At 32.6% G+C, this 22,601-nt stretch overlaps 1 protein-coding gene across 6 annotated transcripts in view; it reads left to right on the forward strand.

Annotated features, from left to right (window-relative positions):
- LOC119641871 (probable serine/threonine-protein kinase DDB_G0282963) overlaps positions 1 to 22,601 on the forward strand; it is a 154,936-nt gene that overhangs the window by 14,443 nt on the left and 117,892 nt on the right. For all 6 annotated transcript variants that reach the window (XM_038040756.1, XM_038040774.1, XM_038040781.1 and 3 more), the window contains exon 2: positions 20,894 to 20,919. The gene's annotated coding sequence lies outside the window, so the exon portion shown is untranslated. The remainder of the gene's footprint in view (positions 1 to 20,893; positions 20,920 to 22,601) is intronic.

A 22,601-nucleotide genomic window follows, 5' to 3' on the forward strand; every position in this document is an offset into this window, starting at 1 on the left:
TAAATGTATACTATACACAAGTTAGTAAGAAAGTTACATACATTTATATATATATATATATATATATATATATATATATATATATGTGTGTGTGTGTGTAAATGCCTACATACTTGCTTTTAGGGTCAGGGCCATAAATGAGCACACTCTTGCATACATTTTTCGGTTTAATAGTACAAATGAATAATGCATTCTTTTCTGCTTCTTCTTCAATACTAAAATATCTGATGCTCTCATATAAATATCTATATCTATATAAAAAACGTAGATGCATATATTCATACATATGTTTGTATATGTGCTTTTGTCTTTGTGCGTGTGTGTGTGTGTGTGTGTGTCTATGTATGAGTGTGTGTATTTGTGCATCTACTTGTTTTCTTTTTTCTGTTTTGTCATCGCTTCTACTACTGTTGATAGCATTAAAGAAGTTTTAATTGTAAGCAATTTTCCCTTGTAGAGTGCATTTATTATCTTCTGTCTGTGATGATGAGACACTCTGCTGACTAATTGCATTTTAACGTTACCAAGAGACTCATAATGCCTACATAATGGCATCTAATAAATTTCACTTTCATACACTTTTAACATCACGCATTTTCAGTAGATACGTATATGTAACGTTACAGTTATTTAAAAGTATGATTAACATATACTCTTAGTCAATAACGTTATCCTTACTTAGTTATTTAGTTAGTTACGGTACAGCATTCTTAGTTATATATATATATCCTCACTTAATCGCATACAAAAATATGCAGTTATATACATACATACATACATACATACATACATACATATGCAAAGGTATTTAATCGCTGGTGAGAAAGCATGCGAATTCTTCATTTCTTACTTGACTACTGCAGTTGCAGCAGCTACTCGCAGCATTTTATCACCATAATGGCTCAGGTTTGCATTCTGTAAGTACCACTAAAAATTGCTACAATCATGAATAAGCTTAAAAGCAACAGAAATGCTCGTACTAAACTGAAAAGGGTTGCTACAAATAACAATAACAACAACAAGGACAACAACGAATCAAATCTGTCAAGCGCATAAAAACTTAAATTCCACTTTAAGAAGGTAATCGAGCTCACTAAAGAATATATTCTGTTGAAAATTCACGCAAATACATACTGTTTGTAGACTAACATGAACATGAGCAATACAATGAAATGAACGAAGTATATCTTTGATTAACTTAAAGTTAACTGATGCATTTTAGGAGACTAAACTTATTCGTAGATTATCCATTAAGTGTTGGTTCAAAGTGTGCTAATTTTTTGCATTTTTGACTTTCGTACCGTCGTACGATGTGATGGTTTTAAATTGCTATAGACGAACAAGGTAAAACGCTGTAATCCGGCAAAGCTGACTATTAAATATCCTAGAATAGTTCTAGACTTGTTTACTTATATAGGTCGACGGAAAAGTCTCCATGACAGGAGCAAGCAATATGTAATACCTGTCCAAACGTTGATGTGTATTCACCAAAATTTTTTTTTCATATCATTGGCAAGAAGTCAATCCGAGTCTTTCTATTTTATTTTATAAGTGTGGAAAGTGGAAAAAACTCAGTATTGGACTGTTATTGAGTAATTCGTTTTAACAGTCAATAAACCTATTCATGTTAAAGACGAGCTTGATGCTGTCTGTGGGACCCGTACAGAATGGCTGAATTAAAACATGACAGTGCCTGCTTGGACAACGATCAACATTCGAAATAGCCAAAAGCCGAATAGATTGATAGACAAACGTTTGATTTAAGTTTAGAGGTACAACAGACGCTATTGAACGCCCATTGCCTACAACACTGAGCCATGGTGAAACAAAAACCTCGAGTGGCAAATCGATAGATACAGTGGCAAAGTGGCAAATATGAATTGCCGCGCTGCCCCGGTCACCGTGTTCACCTGATCCAAACCTCAGCAACTTCACATCACACACGAGTACACAATGGGTTCTTCTTAATGTTGCAAATATGCGGGCGGTTGCTTTACAACTTTAATTGATCAGAGATCGGAAACGCATTTACTCTTTTCTAGCGAAACAAATTAACTTTTTTTTCTTTTTTTTGTTTTTTGACAAATACATCTTAAGATAGTTTACAATAATTGTTCCGTAGTTCGGACTTGTTTAAAGGCGTCTCTAAATGGAATTATTCAGGCACGTCCTCTCCTCGTGTCACGAAAATGTAAAAGGAGCTTTTCCTTATTTCTTCGCTTATTATAGCAGATGTGGTAAGACAACGACGCTTGTCATCGGTAGTCGAAATAGATAGAATTATTCAAGACGGCACCACCCACAACCATGATATAATTGGTGTAGAGTAAAAAGATGAAAAACATGACAATGTAGATGTAAACGACAGTGGCATCAATTCTCTTATTGCAACGCACCATCACTCAAACTATGCTTTCTCATTTGTTTGCTGTCCCAATGTAATCCTGTAATCACCCTGGGTAATAGTATAACCAAAGTAGTGCTGCCATTGAAAGAAAAGATTAGTAGACGAGTTACATTATGAACCGGTAAAGTGTATTCACTACCAAGGTTATCTAAACAAACACTGCTGGACCTTTTCCTCCTACTATGTTATACGCAGACCAGAAAACAGCAAACATTAAGGGTTGCAGGGAAAGAGTCCACCACGAACTCGCCGGCAAACGAAGAAGCATTGAAGGAAATGCAATTCATTTGCGAAATGTTTCTTGTCATTGTTTATCTTCATGTCCCTTTATTCCGTTAACCCACGTTACCAACGGAATCATAAATGAAAACGAAAAACCATCCTGTACTACCTCTTGCAAACGTCTGCTACAAGTGCGTGTGCCTGTTTAAAAGAATTTGACATAGTGATCTTAGTGAATTCTCCTTGTAGACTTTTGCACACAGTTCACAATTTCACTTGTTATTGTCATTGTCTATATGGAATTTGCTGAATTCTATTAACCTCTTGACGCCTTTGACCACATATGTGAAAGTTTAGTTACTTTCGCTTATAGTTACTATTATTAAGAAATGAAGAGAATAAAAATATATTATGGTTTATAATATACAGATAACAGTATTTAGGCATACCGTTTCGCATGTGTAGATATTGTGAAGTAATATTTTCACTTTTAGTATTGTTGAGAACTGTTTGAAAAAATCGTTCATATTTGTTAACAAATGTACAGATGTCTTTCGAAGTTTAATTTGGGTACATATATTGTCGCTTTAACCTCATGGTGTTCGATGGCACACGGGTTAATTTTGCATAAACGGCGCCCTTGAGAGAGTTAGACAATCCCTTTGGGGTAGGGGCCTAAAATATATTGAAGAAACTAGATGCGCTTATTGTGCATGGCGCCATAAACCCATTCTGAGGACTGTTGAGGTCTATCGTTACCTCTAATTATTCGCTTTCGAAATGATAGAAATCACAACCAGGGCGATAACTCCCAAAGGGCCGTACCCACGACTCACACATTAGTTAACTGTTGCATTCAAACTGAGGACAGACATGCTAGCTTCCATCGAGGTTTCCACATGTATGTAAATATGCAAGCTTGCTCACGAAGGATTTTGGCAAGTACCAATATGTAGTATACCAATGCTGTCACCTCTAGCCGCAGGTACTCGTAACGTAGTGAGTGGGCTCCTGACCCCCGTGGAGCTTAAGGTTAGATTATAAAGATTTTAGCCTTACTTTACGCGACATAATCGCTCTTGCCTTCGTCTTAACCATACAATGCCGGTTAGCCAACACTGGACTACCTTTCTTCAAGATATGTTAACATCGAGTGCTACAACAAACGTGGCGGGCGGTACCATGCTCTCGAGTATTGTTATATCAACGTACGTTACGTAACCATTTACCAGCTGATTGGTTACTATTTCCTTCTTTGCAATAGACTATGACAAAAAAGAGCGTTTCTTCCAGTGTATTCCTACGGCTACCTCCCAGAAAACTTTGTCGCCAAGTTATAGATAGCGCAAGCCTTAAGCTCTTCTGCGACGGTCAAGACCTAAACTAAACTATTGTAAACTATTGTAAATAGCTTGAAGTGCCTGGGGGTGTTTATCGAAAATAAATTACGCTCTAAAGCACACATAAATTCTCTATGCGCTCGAGTCAATTTCTTACTTGGAAAGTTTCATTCATTGATTATTTCTCTACATGTCCATTCAAAATCAAAGATTTTATTATGTCACTTATAATTTATGCTCTTATAAAGAAATTGATTGTTGAATTTGTTTCGAAACTTAGGATACCGCATTTTAGCTAACAGTTCTGCAACTATATGAAGTTTTAAACAATAAAAATCTTAAACCATTTCTTATAAGCTTTTTTCACTTTATTGCTGATCATGAAACATCTACGAGCAAAAGATTTATTTTCATAGGCGTTATAAGAAAAAGGAATTTCTGGGCATTGTGAAAAGTTCGTTATAGAAGGACATTTACAAAGGCATGAAGGTCAGCTATTCTTGCTACATCCCCTCAAAGTATTAGACTTCTCGAGTAGCGTAATACGCCGGTATAGAATCAGGGCAGGATGACACAATAAAAACAGAAAATTTATATTAATAATAAGACGTAATAAATTTAAGGATAATGCTAATAACATAGATCCAATTGTATGATATCTTATCCTCTTCTTTATTATATTCGAGCAATACTCATCAACAATGATAAAAGCTGAGCGAAGAGGGCAAAAGATGCAATAGATCCGGATCGGCATCTTGTTGTCTTTTTCATAATCAATCACTCACAAAAATGCCCTCTACACGTACATTACGACAGTTAGTACTAGAAATATCCATCTATCTATGATTGTATGAAGTTTATTGACCTAAGATAGATGACTATGAAGAAAAAAAAGGCCCAAAATTGATAACTCGTGTCTTGACGGCTAACAGACGTCAACTTGCTATGAAATAAAAATGTGAGCAACGTGTTTTTATTAGTTTTTTTTTCCTTCTTCTTCTTTAATAGTTACGCGATTTCGTCAGCGTTAAAAATTTTATACATCGCGATAAACAATTCGATAGAGCAATTATCACATTAGCTGGCTAACAGTCTATCTATCTAACGCTTTCCTTATGTCCATTTCCTGTAATATATTTGTTAAGAAATTTTTTTTATTTGTCCACGATAGAAATTGAATAATAGGATAAGGTGATTGTCATTATAGTTCTTTTTGAATAAGCGGCAAAAAAGCAAACATAAATGAATAAGTTAAAAAATAGATCACGATGGAAGCCAGACATTCTCTTGTTCTATATACGGAGACATTACATTAAATTCTTCTTATTTTTCTTCTTTTTTTTTTTTTTTTTTTAATATAATGCTTCAGATATATATATAGTTATAAATACGGATGCACTTACATTCAAACAACCCATAAAGCTTGTATAAGAGAAAAGCATTAAAATTTTTGTTAAAGATCCCTCCCATAATCACTGAGAAACGATAACGTTATACTAACTTTTTGATTTACTTTGTAACATCAACAATGCTGTTTATAGTATAAATTTAATGTATGCAAGCATGTATTATGACAATATATTCAAATTGGTCAAACCTAAAAGCAGTCAGGTAAACTACGTTCGAAAACTATTTATAACCTAAAGGATGCCTAAAGGAATATCAAGATTATGCATCTTCGGTGAATAATTAACTTTTTCTTACGGCTTCTATACTAAAGAAACGAGATATGGAAGACTCCCTAGAAAACGAGCCTATTATTACTTATTTTATTCAGAGAATTTAAAAATATGGAAGTGAGGATGCGTGCGTATTAAAATTATACTCTGGAGAATCATCATCAACAACAAAATATTCAAATTAACATTTAATAATAAAATTTAAGGAAAGAAATTTTCAAATGCTTTTTTTCGCACCTTCTCAACACAAAAGTTCAAATCTATTACTTATTATTTTTAATTTATTTGTAATATCTTGAGATATTCAGAGCCTACAGCTTATAGCGTATAATACATAAGATACTTGGCATAACGCACTGAACAGATCAAGTCAGTTTTTTTTAAGTAAAGCTTCGAACGGGTCGTACGTCTGTTTGCAGGACATTTGAAGCAAGCAAGATGTACGGCCCTTAACTAAAAAACTTTTACTCCGTTAGCGGTTTCTCAACTCTTGCTTTACATGGATCGATTGTTAATAGGAATCTCCTTAAAATATCAATAAATATTCGATTTTAATTCTCATTCATACTTTTATTTTTATTAACATGCAATACATGCTTCGATTTACATATATATATAATATGTAAAATTACACAAAAAATTAAAGTAAATTAATTTCATGTCATTTTCAAAGACATTGATCTAAGGTGTTAGATAATAAAAAATTCGTTGCAAGCCTTCGGAAACTTTCTCCACTTGTTTTCCATTAAATGCTTGCAATCAAATATTTCTCGACATATTTTATGAATTATACTTTTTCTAAAACTCCTTTGCTTTCTCTTCCTCTCTGTCTCTCTCTTTTCGGTTTTATTTAGGCACGAAAACTTTTCAAAACTCTTAGCATCAAGTATAATACACAATATGCAATACACTCACTTCTATACATCTATGCATCTGTACATGAATGAAAGTAAAAAACAAAAAAAAAAAAAAATAAAGCAAGAAAAGAAGAAAAGTTGTATGAGCCTTCAGACGAATTTTCAATGCCCTTCTGCAAAGTAATTCTTTCATTTCATTTACATGAAGTAAAATTCTTTGAATCATTTTTATGCCTTTTTGCCTTTATTTGCTTTAGGTAAAACGCTTGTATTTGTAAAAAATTTAAAATTTCATTTTTTAAAATTGAATTTGGAAAATTTGTTTAAGAATATTTAAAAGATAAGTAAAAACAAAATTTCGGGAAATTTCAATTGGATTGGGTTGGGTTCGCATTCATTCTCTCAGTCATTGTCTTTGCATCACGTACGCGTCTACGACAATAAGGGCAAGAGCAGAGGGCAATATCCAAAAGCTCTTATTAAGTAAACTAACATGCTAGACATTTTCTTTAACTTTCTACTTTTTCGCTTCCGATTGCAAGTACAGCGACGATGTCAACATGACTTTCAGCTTGGACTTTAATAATGTAGAGATACGCAAGTCTGCAAAAGATAGACACGTTTTGATAATATTAGAACATACACATATACATATACACATACACCCACGTATATATATATATATATATATATATATATATACGCACATATATACGCAATTAGATTTTATGTTCTTTGTTACCTCAGTTACTTTAGTTCAAATCTACTCGTGCAGCATAAATTCACTTATATTTTGTTCCAAGAACCTGCATCTATGTGGATATACGAGGGGGACGTTTCAAACCACGCAAAATTTATTCTAAAGTTTTTCTTTTTTTCTCCTTTTTTTTTTTTTTTTTTTTTTTAATTATAAAAATATTACTTACTACATTCAAGAAAATAAAAAATAAATAAATAAGCTCGAGATCAAAAGAAAAGAAATTATGTCAAATAATAAATATGTTAAATAAAATTTTCTTTTTCAACATGCATATGGTTGTATTTATTATTTTGAATGAAAATTTAAAATCGGAAAATTTAGAATCGAAAAATAAAAAGTAAATTTAAGACAATCGAGTGATTGTTGTACTTTTCACTCTTATTTAAAAGGATTCATCGATCAGGATTCGGTCAGTCTGCAGCAGAAATTTGTAAGAAAATAAGAAAAATTTCAAAACACTTGTGTGCAAAGTATCGTTGGAAAACTAAACGGAGAAGTAGATTGCCTGGCAATTTCATAGAAAAAAATAAACAAATTGCACATAGAAGTCAAATTTATTAATATAAATAAGTGAATTTTAGTTTTTCCTGTTTCTTAAAAAAAAATTTGTTATTTTTTTTTTTAATTAATCTTCTACTACCTCATGCCCTATTTAAGTGTTGTAGTACATTTGCGAAATATTTGTAACATAAAGAAATACATAGCGGAGAACTGTGTACTGCGTTGAACTACTATATAGAGATTCTTGATCGATGAGAACAAATTGGTCGATTTAAGTTTATGTTCGTTCATCACTATTATAGTAATAGAAAAATGGAAAAATTCAAGTGGAACGATATATCATTTAGATGCAATGAAATCTCCACACACAAGAGCTCTCTTAACAGACTTATCCCTCAAGACCGGTATAATTTGTGTGCAATGTGTATGTGTAGTGTCAATGAAAAGGCAATATGTATGTGTAGTAATTTGTGGTCCCCTTCATATAGGTGCTATGTAGATTCAATTGAATCTGTTCAAAAGCAATTCTTGCTGTTTGCCCTTAGAAATTTAGGTTGGGATCCGATTGCCTCTTTTCCCCCCTATGGAAATAGGTTGCTTCTGTAGTCCTTACCGTCTCTCGAGAAAGGTACATGTGTTCTTGTTTCCTCCGTAATCAAAGTAATACATGGCGCTATTAACTCGCCTGCATAACTTGGTGCAATAAGCTTGAATGTCCCCAACCGCTTCTCTAGGCACTTTATCTTCGATAAACTTAGTCAATGTAAATATAATTAAGAGCTGTTTAACCCGCTCAGAGTTGTTTGCAATAACCTAAATGATGTCTATCACTTATTCTCATTATCGGACTCTTTAAAGTCCATTAATGCGCGTAATTTACCTATGTCGTACTTAAACTAGCTCTTAACCTTAAAAAATCACGATCAGTCGAAAATTAATTGTTGTTAACTGTTATCGATTGCCAAGCTTATGCATGTTTGCGATAGCTTAGGGGTTCATTTGCGATTTAGTCCTGTATCGGTTGTGGGCTGTGTGCTAGTTGTGTACATGCTTAAGATTTACTTTAAGAGTCAATTGAACTCGACTGTCAATTTATTTTAGTTGAGTTTCTTGTATCAGTAGAATAAATGAATAAAATAAATAAATAAATCAAATTAGAATCATAGCTGAATTGATTGCAGAACGTCTGTCTATGCGTCGATAAATATCTTTTTCGATCTGTACATCGATATTTCAATAATGTTTTCCATTTTCTCTCCCCATCTTTCTGTCGCATAATTCAAATGCATAACATCCAAGTACTTCTGCGATCCCAACCAATAAAACACGCCCTCTCTTTAAAAAACTCATTATATCACAAAAACTGCTCATACTTCATATATCTCCATAAAACTTATTCCAAACTAATGTTTTTGCACCGTAAAGAACTTGCAAAGTCAGAGACTTAAACAAAATGGGCCCAATTTTTCTTAATCCCCTCCAATATGAACGTTTTCTCTTTAATGTTTTATGACGGAAATAAGTGAAGTAGCATTGTTGTAAGCTTGTACTTTGTAACAATTATTTGTCAAATGTTGCCAAGTTTTACGTGTATAATGTAATCTAAAATACATTACATATACATACATTTTATTTGATATCAAATATCAAGTTGATTACATAAGAGCTTAAACTTTGTTAAACGTCATACAATCTATATAGTTTCGTCGCACTCCCATCAATAATGACATTTGGTCTCAGCATTATTTGTCAGATTACGATGGAAAGATATACAATTGCCCAAGCGTAAAATTTATTATGTGTTTCGCGCGTAAGTAAGCAAATTTATGGTCAACACAAACAACCTGCAGAGCTTACTGCTCTTCGTAATGATAATTGAAAAGTTCGAGTCAAACGGTAGCGTTTGTTATGTTATGCTAAGGACCCAATCCGTCAAAAACGTAAACATACTGTTGAAAATATCGTTGCTACGAATCAAAGTGCGGATTAAATATCGCAGTGCAGTTACGATCAATAAAGAATGCTACAGAAATATGTTTGAGGTTTTTTTGTAGGATAAATTTGATAATTTCGACTTGAACGATACGTAGAATGCAACATGCTATCCATTTTGGGGCGCAATCAATTTATTTGCTAAAACGTTCAATGACCGTGCAATTCCCAAAGATATTTAGCCAGTAAGCTGAGCGCTAAAACCATGTGATCTAAGCTCATTTGAATATTTTCTTTTGGGATCATGTTGAACTATTGATTTAGTCCAATAAACAACACACACTCTCAACAACGTTTAAAGAGAAGCGATTAAAATTCGTTGCTCCAGTTATCGCCATGAATCAATATCAAAAATAAAAAAACAAAATGAGTAAAAAAAAACGATCGTGAGCCATCGCTCACCATTAGATACCCTACACCATTTCGTTTAATATACTTGTTCATATAAAGACTCTTGAAAATAAAATTCTCCGATCCGAAATGAATTCAATAGCGTTCGCACTATTCTGTATGCCAAATTTCATCAATATATCTCAAAAATTGTGACCCACAGATTGAGCATAAGAAAACAAGGTAGACAAACGTCGTTAAATCGACTCAGAAAGCCATTTTGAATTTATCGGTATTTAAAAAAAAAAAAAAAAAAATTAGTCTATCTCAAGTCCTTGTGGATGTTACATACATACACACAAACTTAATATGTCCTTGCACTACAAGTAATATAGGGTATAATAAAAGCTCTTACGTGATCAACGCTCGCAAATGAAGCGGAACATGTCGTTTATGATTTTAGATTTCAGAATTTTGTGTAAAGTGCTGCGTAAAATACACACGACGCAGATTGTTATGATCTCTTATACTAGGACAACTTCCCAGATACCCTATACAGGGTATATATTCCTGATCGGCGAAAAATCAGACTTCATTAAGCCATATCTGTCCGTCTGTGTGTCCTTGCGGTGTTTGTTATTGGCACTCTCTTGGTCGCAAAAATGAAGATATCGACTTTACATTTGCCAGAAGCATTGAAAGTTTTTGCACGCAGGTTGGTATCGAAAATATAGGCCAACTTGGTCAAAGCAGAAGCCCCATGAAGTATAAAATTGAACGCAACTTCATTTTTCCTAACAAGAATTTCTGGACTTTTGCTCGTTACCCAGAAATTATAAATATAACATACATATATATATATATATATAAATATATAATAAATTATTTAGTTTATAATTAAATTATTATTAGTTGCCTAAATATGAGTTAATTTCAAAATAAATATAGTAGACACCGCGATTGCTTTTTTTTTTAATAATACCAGCGATGTGAACGTCAAATAAAAGAACTTGGACCGTAGAATGCGAAAAGCACCGTGATGGGAATACGGGATTCAGTCCCCACCGAATATAATTTTCTTACTTGTTTTTAATTATTTTTGTTTTATTTTGATTTTCTTTTTTTTTTTTTTAATTAATTTTGTCTTTCAATTTATTCCTATTTGCTACAATATGTTTGCTGTGGACATAGCGGTGGACATGCATTTGCGTATTAGCATTTTTTTAATGAAAATTGCCAATCGTTTGCGGGTATACCACTCAAACGTGTCCGTCTTATGAGTTCTAGGAAACGTATACTTGTGTTGTGCACGTACGCTTAATCTTTCTTAAAATAGCTTTCGATTTTGATCAGCACCAGCGGCATCGATTGACTTCTTTTTTTTTTCTCAAATCGAAAAAATGTATCCTGGTTTCAAATGCTTTGCTGTAATCGTTTTAGTTTCTTCTCGCATCCTTTATTACTTCGTCTTGATACATCAACGAGCAGTGAACCAAGAACGAACGCTATTGAAAATATATTGAATCGGATCATTTTTTTTACCACATCCTATGTGTCGTAGCCCACTATAAGGTTTTTTACTTGTTTTGATTTGCTTAAATGGAAAAATTTGAAGTGTTTCGAAAAAAAAAAAAAAAAAATTTAAAAACGTTCGATGCCATACTTTCGGTGTAAATTATTTAAATACACGACGTCGAAATTCTGCAGTGTTATGCGAAAATCATATATCAATCATTTAGCACCCTTAACGCCTACAGGAAATTTCCATTGTATTGCCCTTATGCAGTTGCACTTTATTATCTCCTTTGACGTCAGTTGTGATTATAATTTTAATAATATGCAAATCAAGCGTTGACGTAGATAGTAAATATTTTTATTTAAAAATTTTACTAACAGTGAAAGGAGAGAAATTCAGAAATAATGGTAAAAGTGTCCCGGAGCAAAGATGTTTATTCAATTACATATAATCTATATAATTAAATGACCGTCTAAGGCGAGCATTCTCTGCACTTCAAAACAATAAGCGACAACTTAAAATTAATGATGTTTTCTAAGTTGATGAAATTTCCTTTGGGAGCATTTCGTGCTTGAAGGTTAAACTAAACAGACCTACGCTGAAACAAAGATAACGCTTTTGTCAGAATATTATAACAAAAAAAATAAAAAAAAGAAGAAAAAGAAGAAGAAAAAAAACAAAATAAAAATTAAAGAAAAAATTGTTAATAAAATATACATTTAATAGGATATCAAGAGTGTAAAGCTGAAGAAACGTTTCTGCATTTCTCTTATAATTTAGTAGATTTTGTGAAGTGCAATTGCAAAGTGAAGATATGAACTCACATCCGACATACATCCTCAATTTAGTGAGGTCGTAAACATTTTATCTACAAGAAATGAAAATTTTAAAAGCTCTTCCACCGTAGTTACTAAGTAAACAACTATTTGCCTTTTTTTTTTTATTGTGTGTTTATTAACTCATTCTTTCGGCTCCGCTGTGCACAAGTCGTGTATGTCATAAACCGAATTCGCACGAAAGAGGACGACGTGAACACCTCAGTAGTTGCATTATTTACTCCCATTGCTTGGCATAAACCGTAACTATGTTTTTCGAAAATCTGAAAAACCGGAACCGAATAAAACAAGTAAGAAAGTTATATTCGACTGGAACCGAATCTCGCCCACTCACCACTATGCTTTTCGCATTCTACTCTGCAAGTTCTTTCATTTGATACCCATGTCGCTGGTAGTATTACGAAAAAATTGATCGCGGTGTCTACCATATTCATTTCAAAATTAACCCATTTTTAGGCAGATAATATATCTTCATTTGAGGAGTGTACAAAACAGTTTTAAGCAATCTATCTTGTTTGCCTTGTGATAAGTAAACACAAAACCTCAAAAAAGAGAAAAATACAATATTTAATTATTTGTAACTTTGCGTGAGCATGGCCGGTTGGTTCCATTTTCGGACCTAAAGAATGGACTCTTTCGTAAAGTAAAGGTGAATAATTTTAGAGCTCTAACTTTAATAATAACGAAAACCCCCAAAATTTTTGTTCAAAACAAACTGAATTGCGTTCGGTTTATGCTCCATTGCGCGCTTTTGCTCTGACCAAGTTGGCCCATTTCCAATACCAACCTGCGTGCAGAAACTTCCAAAATTGCTACCAAATTTTAAGTCGATAACTTCATTTCTCCGACTAGGAGAGCGACAAAAACCCATACCACAAAGGCACACAACCAAAGGAACTCAGAATTCCACGATGATCAAGAAGATAACTTATAACCTATAGGATCTCTGAAGTTCCCTTTTGAGTGTTACATACATTATGGGAAAAAACAAAATGAGTATACCCCCATCTTACCCAGTGGTGGGCAGGCATAAAAAGATATAAGTAATAGAATAATGTCACATATTGACAAAAAAAAAAAAAAAAAAAAAAAAAAAAATTGGGAGAGAAGAAAGCAATCATGTGCACGATGGGTACGAACTTTGCTCACAACAAAAGAGAGAAAAGCAACATCTTGTGCATTTTTGTAATCCACAGTTCGTTCAGTTATACTTCGCAGCAAGAAAGTGAAGTTTTTACGTAGATTCATGATTCTGAATGCAACATAGATCCAGGACCTCATGTCTGAAACGAACAAGCAGACGAAATAACTGATTGTAAGGGGAGAGTCGATTCTAAGGCACGTAACATTACGAGTTTAGTTTTTTTGAGGTGCGTGTGAATAATAGTTTTTACTAATTTACCCGTCTTGAATTATTTATCTTATAACTATGCCAGCTATAACTCGAAAGGATAAACCTTGCGATTAATGTCTAATTTAGCAGGGCTGATAGTCTTCAATGTAAAGAGGATATCGGTTATAGTTTTTCTAAATGCTTAGTAGGTTTTGTTTGTTTGCCAGATGCGGTGCCGCCGAAAAAACCCCTGGACATTAACACCATCAAAATTTTTGAAATCGGATGGATTGGCGAGATGTAGCCGTGGTGCCAGATCTTATCACTACACTTCCGATGACTAGTTAATTTTTTCTCAACCTAATACAATACCAGTTTTTAAGTAAGGCTCCTTGGCGCGTTACAAAATAATTCTCGACCCTTGCCCTGTAGATTAAATTCTTTCCTCTCACCCTTTCATTACATTCAATATTCCAATGGTCAGAGATCCACATTATTCCGGCTCATTATCATCATCAGTACATTTTGATCGATAGTGGCTGATGAAATCGCGACCCTAATATGTCAACCTAAGTTTCATTATTTTCCATTTTTGAACACCATCTGTGTACCATTTTTATATTAACAACTCGGTCTGTACAACTGAGCCATTTCAACAAGATTTCTGCGACTATTTTCGTGACTATTTCGAACTGACGGCATAATATCTGTTTGATAGCCCAATTGTTCAGTATTTCAACAATCGATTCGAATCCGTTGGATTCGTTCACTGCTGCCATCCGATCCTTTCGACTTTCCGATTTGAATTTGTGGATATATTAAGCATAATTGACAGGTATTCCTAAAGCATCTAAGGGAGAAGAACTCATAGCCACAAGCACGCCAACGCATATCAGGCATTGAATTAATCTTATGGCGATAGGCCAGTGATATATATAAAATTTCAAAATCAAAAATTTACGCATAACTCATTAACATATTGTTGTATGCGGCACCAACTTCCTCTTGGCTTAGCTAAACGGTTGTATTCTTTAAAATGACACAGTTTGATATAGTTTTATATATTTAGACTTTAATTAGTTTAGGCGTCAAACATTGTTTTTGAACACCTTAAATATAGCAAAGTAAGCCATTAACTTAAATGTTTAAACATTCAAGGAAAAATTAAAAAGAAAAAGCAATTTTACTGAAAGTCATGTTTAACTAAAAAGTTCATGTTTCATACATGTATAATATAATTAAAAAAGCGGTCTAGTGCTAATGCTATCCATACGTATGCACATACATATACGTGTACGAAACTTTAATGTATAAATTAGTTAAGCTTAAATATGCTCAAAACGTCTATTTGTTAAAACCCTTTCAGATTTTCCCCTTTTTTTTTTTTTTTTGTAATTTTATTTTTACTTTATTTTAGTTTTTATATTCTTTGACGTAGATATGTAGAACGTGCATATATATGCATAAACTACATACTACTAAGATTAAGTTTTCTCGCTTGGAGCTGAAAATATATGACTCGTTTACAAATTACATCATAAAGTATTTGCGCCATTGTTTTAACAACGACAAGATAGGAAAAGCCGCCTCATTATATGTGAGTAGGTAGTTGTCAAGTGTTTACTTACCTGTACTTAACCTTATGACGGTAACGTGAATTAAATAAAACAAAAGTATATATGCATTATATATATTATATATATATATATATATATATATATATATAAGTATATACAAATATATATGTATGCATCATATTGCATTATATTATATATATATATATGCATATAAATATATATATAAGTATATAATACAATAAGGTATCTTTTTATGCGATTTTGAAATTTTCCGGTTTTTGTTTCCTTCAAAAATTTCTGTTACAGATAGGCATCCAAATTGTTAAGAATATGTGCGAGGGTCTTGATCGTTTTTGCCCATGGCCACAAAGAGAGTCTGTGATATGATGGAAATAATAAGAGACAAGAAAAAAAAAATATTTCTATGCGTTGTATCTAGTTTCTGCGCACCACAGAGAGACAGAGAGAGAGAGAGAGAGAGAGAAAGGGAAAAATTCAATCTTTAGGACCACCACTACATATCTTCATGCTTTAAATCACTGCACACAAACAATGATCCTCTTTTAATAATTATATCTTTTAATATAATTTATTACCTATGTAGGTGATATAAGAAGGGCTAAAACTACTTAAGAAAAGTTTAAATTAAATATTTCATATTTTATGTATTTTTGTGTTTGTGTTGATGTGTGTGAGTTTATTTTCTCTTCTGCTTAACTGAGATTCAATTTCTTAGTTATGGCTTCCGTCTAGTATTCGTTCAGAACAACGGAGTAGACAATGCCACTTTCGATAACAATGTGTGCTACTAGTGTATTACTCTACGGTTTTCTTTGCCTAAGTATATATTATTAGTTTCACTGAAGCCAAATATTCGTTTCTCACTTAATAATTTTATTTAAAAATAATATATATGTGTGTACGTGTATGTATTCAATCGGAAAAAAAGTTTAATATCTTTTTAACACCAATATATTTTTTTGTTCATTTTGTGAGAAAATTTTTCCCTTTCCGTGAGCATAGACCTTGTAAGATGTGCAAAATTCCCGCAATGTTCACAAAAGTTGAAATTTATAAGAAATTATTATGGGAATGAACTGTACTCCTATATAATTATACTAATATTATACTGTACTTATGACAACACATTCAAGGCATCCATCGTCTGTTCTGATAATTTTCTACTAAAAAATTAGGTTATCATAGACGAAGAACATTCTCCTCCCACACCATTTTCGGGACCGGTATAGTCTTTTCAAAGTTTATATCCTTTTAATGCTTTGCACCGTAATTTCCTTATTAAAACATGAAAAACAGTAAAAAACATTGCTCTCAAAATATCCATCTTTTCAAAAATTTAAACTAAAAATTTAAATTAAATTTTCTGAATAGAGTAAAAGGTTTTTATATGAGTATGGGAAACATATAATGCAAGAAAATCTGCAGCTTTAGTTGAAACATTGGAACACTAAAACACTTTAAGTTGTTTTTCTTATTTCCTTTAAAAATTAGGGTAAAGCATATAAATTTGTTAAATAGAATAATGGAATGTTAGTGTCATGAGGAGCGTGTTCTGTTTTTTACGCAAATTGATTGCATTTAATTTTCCTAAAAAAGAAGTTTAAAAACTTTTATCCTCTGCTGGCTTATTTATTATTAAATAAAATCGCATACAACATCAACATCGGCTTACATTAAATGCCTTAACAATTTTTTGTTCATAATTATTTTAATCAATGGTCTTGATTATAACTTTGCGTATATATGTAAGAAATTAATGTAATAATTGTCTCTTAACACATCGCAAAAAATCCAAAGCAAAATCAAGTTGACATCAACCGATCATCTTTACTAAAAGAGATCTATCTAATGCGAGCAACGTCCTATGTAACAAATTTTTCTGGACTTTTATGGGCTTAGTTACTTACGAGAGCCACAGAAACTTTGCTGTGTCCATCGTTTCAGACGTTTTCATTAACAATGCGAACGCACACTAGTCTCCTTTGTTATCGGTACTGTTCTTATCATATTATCTCCCTTAATCATCACCGGACACCACGTATATGAAGATATTTTTTGAATGGCTGATCCAATATTTAGACAACAACATGGCTCTATTTCTCTCGATAGCAAACTGAATCAACACGCCTCTGTCGATGGGGGGGGGGGTGATGGTGGACCATACAATGCTATCATCGCAATCTGCCACCACTTCTTTTCTTCCACGTTTCCACAAATTTGCTTATTAGCATAATACCCTAAGAAACGTTGCGGCTACAACCTCGATGTCAATGATGATATGTCAATGATAACAGCACCTCATACTGTCAGTCTCAGCTAACACTTCTGCAATGCAAATGTAAAGGAAGGAAAATCATTTGCGATAGATCCCAGCGACAACTCTGTAACAGTCCCATCGCCGGGATAGCAACTTATTTAACAATTAACATTTTTCGAAACAAGTCTCAGATAGTCTGCATGTTTCCTTGTCACAATGACTTCAATTCGTCTTCTTGATTTAGTGGCATGTGACGAAAATGACTACTTTCCGAGGCAGTAATTTCGACTTTGACGAAATGTTAATTTAAGGACACAAATGTGTTCGGATAAAATGAGATCTGTCTGTTTGTTTACCTGCAATGAGTAAGCACTGTGTCAATTTTATTTTTCTCATATCTTTTTACGAGAACGAAAAAGGTCGCAACCTCTAACACTATACATAGTAATAAGTAGGGAGAGTAAAAGTTTTGCCACAAAGCATCGTCGGACAATCGCATCGAAGAAGATTTTATAAGGCAAACAACTAAAAAACACTTAAGTCGGATCCTGTTCATCATTAAATCTCCAAAGTAATTATTCGTATAACGACTTTCCAAGAGAAGGCGTCATATAGAACGTGGTTGAAAAGATTGTCCCGACGACCCGAGCCATATTCAATAGGTTTTGTCGTTAAAATTGCGCAAAAATTGCAGTCTGTAGATTGAGCACAGAAAAACATGATCGATGGGACAGACAGACGGACAGGCAAACTTAGATGGATTCAGAAAGTGATTCTGCATCGATAGGCGTACTGAAAATCGACTCTTTTTGATTGTTGCACAAATGTACACAAAGTTAATATACCCTTGTACCACAAGCGGTGTAAGATATAATGATTGATGATTCAATAACTGGGATATATTTAGTTTAGGTCCAGATATTGGAAACATGACGTTTCACACCTTATAGACACCACCTGAACTCGCACCAGCTAAAGTAGCTTGCAATGTGTCTTCGACTGTCCTCAGGGTCTCCCTTGCAATGGAAAATGAAGACATTCTTGCAATTTGATTAGAAAAATGAAGTAGTTTTTGCAAATTTTCTCCACATTTGATTCTTTTAGTTTCTTTTGATATCAATGGCATCCTTTCATTGTAACTTGTCTTAGGCTCAAGTAACATGAAAACACTTTTTAAAAGTCTAAAGTCCTTTATTTTTATATGTTTTGTTTTATTTTTTCTTTTTGTTTATTTTTTTTTTTTGCATTTATAATTAAAATTCAGTTAAATGTCAGTGTACATACTATGCACTGTATGAATACAATTCAGAAACTGTGTCCTTCTATTTATTTATTTATATTTTATCTTAAGTGTGTGATCCTTTTGTCAAAGCTTCGTACATGATGTACATGATGCATATATATATATATATATATATATATGGGTAGATGTAATATGTGTATGGGTGTATTGCTTTGTAATTTGTTTATTTCAGTCTATACTATTGTGCCTTTATATCTCTAATATAAAAAGTTGAAAATACATAGACATTTCATTAATTTTAATGAGGAAAACATATAAACTCAGAAAATAAATAGTTTGTCTACATACGGTTACATAAAAAGAAATGAAAAAAAAAAAAAAAAAAAAAACTACACATTCGTCAAATTTTGAATAATCACTAGCTAGACTATATAATACATCAGGCGTATTATTTGTTAAATCATTTTGTATGCCTGTAGATAAACCTCGGCCTCACCACTGTACACAGTCGCCGCGAAGGACACATGCAACCGAAATTTTTATCCCTTTTTCTATCTATGCCACTGCAAGAGCACTTTAAATGCATACGTGTTACATATAAAATGATGCGTTCATTAGCGAATTTTATTTATTTTTATTTATATAAAAAAGTTTTAGACAGTTCGCTTCATCCCGTCTCCTCTTGTCACCGATGTGAACCACATCAGAAAAATGCACGAAACACGATCATGACCACCAAAATACATCAATACAGTAACTATGACCCTAAACCCATACGGTAGTAAATATATCATAGTTTAACTATATTTCCGCGCATCTACACATACATGTTTATTGAGTTTACGGACAGCATAATCAATTTATTGCAATCCTTATCACCGAGTGATTATGAAAGAACGCTACGAAAAGACATACGATGTTGTGAGTTCTTAACAAAGAACCGACGAGTTATGTAGAAAAGAGGAATAAGTGTTTTCTGCGAATCGTCATAGCAATATTTGACATCGCTTTATCATATGATCACTTTTCTTGCTCTTGTCAATAAATAAGGAATATACTTAACTCTGCTGATAGCGTGGAGCACTGTGAAGAACGATCATATTTATGGACGGTATCGCAAGATAATTAGATCGTACATCACATATGCATTGTTCGGATGTATGCAGCAACCATACTTGCGGGGCTTGCGATAAGGCCGCCTTTTTATTATGCCGATCGGTTCAAAATCACTTTCTGAATCGATCTAAATTTGACTGTCTGCTTGTGCATGTTGTTCTCTTATGTTCACCCCATAGGCCGCAATTTTTGTGACATTCTGATGCAATTTGATACGTGGATGTGCTTTGGCCCAATGAACAATGCTTCGGATCCGACCACTTTTTCGACCAACGTCTTATTTTGTACAATCATTATATTAATAATTGTAGAGTGCTGTAGGGTATTCAATGATAGACTATGATTCACTATAGTGTTTGTGTTTAATTTTATTTTAGATTATGGATTACTTCGACTCTTGCATACTTGGACATAGAAGAGTTAATCTGATGAGGTCTATAAGGCTTGACCGTATATATAACACTCAAATTGAAATTAAGTTTGAAATAAAATTTTATCGTATTAGGCAAATTAAAAAAAAAAAACCAATGCATTTAATTGCAAGTAATTGAAATAAGTTTGTATTCACATTTTCGCATGTTCCTTAGTTCAGTTTATAAGTCCTGGTATAGAAGCCCTCAAATAAGATTCAACGACCTAAACAAGTATTTTTTTGAAAAAAAAAAAAAAAAAAATTTTTTTGTTTTAATTGAAAAAAAAAAAATGTGTTTATTCGTTAACGAAAGTATGTTTAAAAGTGGTGTATGTGCCGCTAGAGGGTAGCGTGATACCCTGCAAAGAAACAAGAAGCAATATTTGTTTGACTTGTAACTCAGAACTTAGTACCGTCAAGCTTACTACTTACATTGCTTAGATTTGCGTAATGTGCGTTCATAATAAATTTTATTTATCTTTTCTTTTTTGCAGATTCGTGGTATGCACTTATATTGGAGGTAAGTTGCTATTGACAACTTTCTTATTGGGCATTGCATTTTGAATGCATTGATCAATTGAACGAATGATATATTTGTTAATCGTCAGACCAATTAATAGCATTTTTATGATCAAAGCAAAGCATTGCGTACGCATTGGTATGCATCACTAAAAATCGATTTTTATATAATTTATTCACTTTGAAGCACTTAGGCTTTCTGGCCTTTGATAAACTCCGCAAGTAAGGAAAATCTAAATGAAATTTAACCAATACTTCAGATATAATGCTAAGCAAATACAAACGAAACTCTACCAATGACTTTAACCAAAGTTATTTCGAATTTATTGTCCTAAATATTGATCAAAGACTTATTACTATTCCGTATCAGGACATTTCAAAAGCTAAGAGTTCTCAAAAATTCCACTTAATGTGCATAAACAGACACACATGCACAGATACATTTCCATACAATATTTATTTATGCATAAACATAATTCGCTTGCCATTTAAAAATTGTACACTTAAAAATCCAAGTACCACTACATGTTTCACACAAAAAAATGCTATTAATACATAAAACAAATATCGAGTGCTCGTTAATAATAGTAATAATATGTAAGGACAAAATTGAAGGCAAACAAAAAAAAAAAAAAAAATTGACTAAATGACGAATAAACGAATGAATGAATGAATGAATGAATGAAAGAAGTAAAGCAAAAAAAAAAAAAAAAAATCATGAACTTCCCTTCGATTTTCAAATAATAGCAAAAATAACACAAATAAAATGTTTCTGTAAGTGTATGTGCGACCACGATTACGTAGTTTAGTGCAAGGATATATATAACAAGTTAATGGTAAAAAAAAAAAAAAAAAAAAACAACAACATTTTTGTGGCTTCCTGGCTAAAGAGAAATAAAGAAAAAATTGTTAGTGACAATATTGGAACAAAAGTTGCAAAAAACGCAAACATTTTTATATCTACCGACTGCACTTTAAATAGGGGCTGACAAACCGGGATAGCATGATAAAGAGATGTAACGAGAAACGATTGCAAAGGTTGACAGAGAGACAGTGAGAAACAGACAGAGAAGGAAAGAAAGAAATAAATAGGAAGTGAGAAAGAGACAGAAAATAAATTTAGTTTACTCAGCTAGGCTCTGACGAAAATATATATATATATATATATATATATATATATATATATATATATGTATATATGTATAAATTCTTTCATATATTTATGTATGAATATAGAAACACAGATACGTATGCGTACGCGATTAGTTTAGAGCCACAAATGATACTACATGAATATCTATTCATTTATATATGTATGCATGTGTAACCGGATGTCAATAAAATGTTTAACACAATGCATTTGAAATGTGGTAAAAAAAAAAAGAAAAAAAAGAAGAGAATAAAGGATAACTAAAAATATTGATTTGTGTCACACACAATATATAAACACCTACACAGTATTTATTACATTGAATGATTTGACAAGTCTTGCTATATACTTCCCTTTTTTTTCTTTTTGATTTTTTTCTAAAGTCTGCTAATTTTTAAATAGGATTTTGACTAATATTTTTACTCTCTGCTAATGGTTTCTATTAACTTGTACTACGTAATCATTTTAAAGAATAAATTAATTGTAGTCAAAATCATAGTGTTTATTAAAAAAAAAAAAAAAAAAAAAAAAAA

Source organism: Glossina fuscipes, unplaced genomic scaffold, assembly GCF_014805625.2.
Source record: "Glossina fuscipes isolate IAEA_lab_2018 unplaced genomic scaffold, Yale_Gfus_2 0, whole genome shotgun sequence".
NCBI lineage: Eukaryota > Metazoa > Arthropoda > Insecta > Diptera > Glossinidae > Glossina > Glossina fuscipes.